Source organism: Daucus carota, chromosome 4 (assembly GCF_001625215.2).
Source record: "Daucus carota subsp. sativus chromosome 4, DH1 v3.0, whole genome shotgun sequence".
NCBI classification, from domain to species: Eukaryota; Viridiplantae; Streptophyta; class Magnoliopsida; order Apiales; family Apiaceae; genus Daucus; species Daucus carota.
The window spans coordinates 49594584-49600073 of NC_030384.2; positions in this window are offsets into that span (position 1 = coordinate 49594584).

Sequence of the window (5490 nt, forward strand, 5' to 3'; positions counted from 1 at the left end):
TATTTATATTAATTATTTTGTGATATGGAATGAGAGTTCTGTTTCCTTTTGATGAATAAATTATTCATTTCACATCCTCTAATTACTCCCTCTGTCCCGTTTTCCTTGAGCTTGATTGACTAGCTCGGTTTTCAACATCTTCAAAAATTTTATACAACTTTCATTCTCATACATCTTTTTTGCATTTTCCACACCATCCGAACACCAATATATTCACATATTTGAAAAAATATTTCATACTCCCTCCGTCCCTATTTATTTGTCCACTTTGGAAGTAAAAATTTGTCCCTATTTATCTGTCCATTTATACTTTCAAAACTAATTTAATGATAGTTTTTCAAATATATCTCCATAATTTCAATTTTCAAGGCTTGACTTATTTAAAACTTGGTTGAATTCATGTTTTCAAGACATAAAGTAGGGGTATTTCACCATATTCAAGATATTAATTAGAGGTATTTAATGAAAAAGTTTATACAATCAATTATTCCTTGGTATGTGTTTTTTTTTCCAAAATGGACAGATAAAAAAGGACGGAGAGAGTAATATTTAATATTTCTGTTTAATTTTTAATGAGGGTAAAAGAATCCGAGGTGTGTAATGAGGCGCCTGGTCTCTCTCAGGCACACAAGTTTCCTACAAGTAAATGAAAGCAAGAGGGGGAGGGGGCACAAACACCTCGTGAGTTGCGAGCGACAGTTGTATCAAGCTATCACCTGACAACTGTACCCACCACTGCCACGTCTTCTGCTCCTTTTTTCAAATTTGACGTACCAACTCCTTCTTTACTTAACTTTTCATATCGTCCTTGTTAAGCTTCATACTCGGCTCCTTCAAATTTGTAACCACCCTGAACATGATCTTTGCAAAAATAACCATCTAAATTTTCACTTCACAAAACTAACCACCCTAATTGTTTCACCCCTCGGGCGAACACAATAGCAGCCAAAAAATTTCCAACGCCCCACCAAGAGACGAACACGTAAGGACAGTATAACTGTGTTCGCCACATGCAGAGGCGAACACATATTTCCACATATTTCACTTTACTTCTCTCAGAATTTGAAATTTCTTCCTTTTGCATGCTACACCTACATATGCTGCAACCATATCTTGTTCATTGCTGTAAATGATGCTCAGTGTTTAAGTATGACTCAACACGCCCAAAATACGAGAAATTTATATGGTTTCTGTGATTTTCTTGGCGGGGTTTTTGGTTTTTAAAGGAGAGGCTACTTTTGTTAACAGCGATAAGAAAGCATTGCTCAATTTTTTGAGTAATGTGATAATTTTTTATTTTTTTAAAATTAAAAACTGCATTTATTTGATTTATAAAAAAATCAAACAAAACTAAAGAAATGTGATTATTTTATTTATAAAAAATCAGAAAAACTATAAATTAAATGTGTTGTTTCGTAAATATTGAATTGAATATTAATTGTAAATTAAATTTTTATTGTAAGAATAGCGGAGAAGAAATTATGAATTTATATGGATCGAAAAAATAGTAAAATTATTCATATATTATAAAGTAAGGCATCTAATATTAATTAATATGTGATCTTTCGGTAATATGAATATTTTTTGAGTAAAAATATTCATATTACATTACAATGAATATTCACTCAAAAAATGAATATTTACTCAAAATATTTTAATAAAAAATATTTTAATGAATATTTTGAGTATATTATTCAAAATTAATTAATATTAATTTGAGTAAATATTTTTACTCATTTTTACTCATTTACAAAAAAAAAAATTTGTAATATTAAATAATATTAATATTAAATCATATTAATTCATGAATTAATTCATGCAATATGAATATTTGAGTAAATATTTTTACTCATTTTATTTTGAGTAAATATTTTGAGTATATTATTTTGAGTAAAAATATTCATATTACAATGAATATTAATATTTTTACTATTTTAATATTATTAATTCATAACATGAATTAATATGAATATTTTTTGAGTAAAAATATTCATATTATGAATATTTTTACTCAAAAAATATTCATATTACCGAAAAAATCACATATTAATTAATATTAGATGCCTTACTTTATAATATATGAATAATTTTACTATTTTTTCGATCCATATAAATTCATAATTTCTTCTCCGCTATTCTTACAATAAAAATTTAATTTACAATTAATACTCAATTCAATATTTACGAAACAACACATTTAATTTATAATTTTTCTGATTTTTTATGAATAAAAAAATCACATTTTTTTTATTTTTTTTTGATTTTTTTATAAATCAAATAAACGCTGTTTTTGATTTTTAAAAAAATAAAAAACTATCACATTACTCAAAAAATTGAGCAATGCTTTCTTATCGCTGTTAACAAAAGTAGCCTCTCCTTTAAAAACCAAAAACCCCGCCAAGAAAATCACAGAAATCATATAAATTTCTCGCATTTTGGGCGTGTTGAGTCATACTTAAACACTGAGCATCATTTACAGCAATGAACAAGATATGGTTACAGCATATACAGGTGTAGCATGCAAAAGGAACAAATTTCAAATTCTAAGGGAAGTGAAGTGAAATATGTGGAAATATGTGTTCGCCTCTGGATGTGGCGAACACAGTTATACTGCCTTTATGTGTCCGCCTCTTGGTGGGGCGTTGGAAATTTTTTGGCTGTAGTTGTGTTCGCCCGAGGGGTGAAATAATTAGGGTGGTTAGTTTTGTGAAGTGAAAATTTAGGTGGTTATTTTTGCAAAGATCATGTTCAGGGTGGTTACAAATTTGAAGGAGCCCTTCATACTCTACTCATGTGTTTAATCACTCTCATTCACTTTCTCTTTATCTTTTCAAATTTTTACTTTTATGATTTATCGCAATATCATTCAGATATTTTAGCTTTTCTTAAGATGATTTATTAATGAAGTACTGTAATGTATTTTGTCGGGTTCATAGTCCTGTTTTTGGGAACAAAAATTTAAAATAATTTTAAAAATATGTATCTAGATTTAGAATCTGAAAATTTATTTATTTTTAAATAAACGATATAACTTATTTTAAAATTTTAAAATAAGTACATATTTTAAAAATTATTTTAATTTTTTACATAGTTGTGTGTCCGGAAATAATTTCAAAATATAATACATAAACTTTGAGGGGTCACAGGGGGTAAAATAACTGTTATAAACTAATATACACACTGTTACCTCTCAAATAGTTAAAATTAACGGCAGATTTGGACGAAATAGTGACTCGAGGTTACAACTTGCACGAGAATGTTAAGTTTAGGGTGAATATTGCTACGTTTTAAAGTTCAGGTACTAAACTGCGTTTGGAGCAAATCTAAGGGTTACAAAGTGCAATTAACTCTTATCTTTTCAAATTTTTACTTTTATGATTTATCGCAATGCTATTAAGATATTTTAGCTTTTTTTAAGATACTCCTTTTATCCCAAATTAGATTAGCTTTTTGGGAAATTTTTTTATCCCAAAATAGTTGTCAATGCATATTTATCAATCATCTTACATCTTTACCCTTTTGTTATTTATCATTCCAATGTACAACAAACTAATATACAATAAGAAGTTAACACAATAAATATGGACAAAGATGGAAAAAGAGCAAAAGGTTCATCTAAATTGGGATGAAGGGAGTAATTTATTATAGCATCTCCAACGGGTTGACTATAATATTTAGCTAAATTGAATCTGTAAGACATTATGTAAAATTTGCTGAACCCATAAGACATTGTACTTCAATGGTATTGGCTATAATTTAAAAATAGAATGTTATTATTATTTTAGTTTGTTAAAATAGAATATATCACTTTAATATGCTAATAAATAATGTGCAATCATCCTATAAATTTCTTAAAAACATGTAAATGGTCGACAAATATAGTCATTCATAAGAGGTTGGCTAAAATTATAGACAACAGGTTCAAATGGTTGGAGCATGATTTTTTCAACATGTTGGCTAAATTTTTTGTATTTGGAATGCTAACTCATTTTTTAGCTAAAGGATTTGTATGGGTGGAGATGCTCTTAATGAAGTACTGTAATGGAGCACGATTGGATAGCCCAGTGGTGGGTTTATCCTCTGTTGTCCCGGGACACCCGGGTTCGACTCTGGCTCACCCCGAGAATCGTTAGAACAGATACTAATTTGTAAGAAAAAAAAAAGTACTGTAATGTATTTTGCCGGGTTCATAGTCCTGTTTTCGGGAACAATCTGAAATTTATGATATCCAAATTAAATCACTTGAAAACCTATCTATAAACTTATAAATGGGAAAATTGGGTTTGATTAGTTTGGTTAAATTTAAAATATATTTATAATATAAAAATATGAAAAGATATATTTTAAATATTATAATTTAAGAAATTTACATCTCATATATTTATCGAAGTTCAAAACATTTCATCCGAAAATTTGTAAGGGTCTGGATTTCGAATGTATAATTTTGGTAGCATATGATTTATAATTTTTCCACTAAATGACATTAATTCTTAAATTTTAGTCTACAATCTTGCTGATAAGAAGATAATTACTTTTAATATTTAACGTGTTTTTCTCCGGACGCAAATTTTTAAACAAAGTTTCTCTACAAATGGCCTGTTTATAATTATTCTTCGAGTATTTTTTTTTTTTTCAGATTATCTTCGAGCATCACAAGTTTATATGTATACTTTTTTTTGGAACGGTTTATATGTATACTTTATATTGCTATCCTTGAAAATAAATAACTATTAATTTATTTTTATTATTAAATAATATCTAGAATATAAAATTATTCAAAAAATAATCTAAGATATGGGGTTAAGATATAAGTCACTGAAATCCATTTTTATTTATTAGGCTCGTTATACTCTAAGGCCAAAGCAGAAAACTACTCCTATTTACAGCGATCATTATCACGTGAGATTATTTTAATTTTAATTTTTTAAGCAAACAGTGCGACATTCTATGTCACTACTGGTGTTTAACAAGCTGTCTCTGATCAATGAACGCAGTAGTTAACAATTCAAGATGCTTGTTCGATGCATTTATATTGTAAATCTTGGTTTATCAAACGTAATTAATCTACCGTTACCCACATTGATGAACGTGCGATCTCGTCATTCTATCGAAAACCTAAAATTAACGCGTCACCATATGTATAAATATTCACTCAACTTGCATCTTAACCAGATACTAATCCTGTAAACAATGGCACTGGAACTTAAGCTTCTGACTTAATTATTTTATATTTATGTCCTAATGTCCAAGGGTGAAGAACTAGTTGATAAGGTTCACCTCGCTCCTCGTATTATTCGTTTATTTAGGCTCCATCCGAATTATCAAATATCTACTTTCTGACAAAAATAAAAATAAAAATATCTACTTCAACAAATCAGGTTAATATAATCAATTTTCGAAGAACAACGCTTTTTAAAATATATAAGAACCAAAAACATTACACCCCCGCCCCACAATACATGTCTGTTTTGAAAAAATTACGCATTTTTT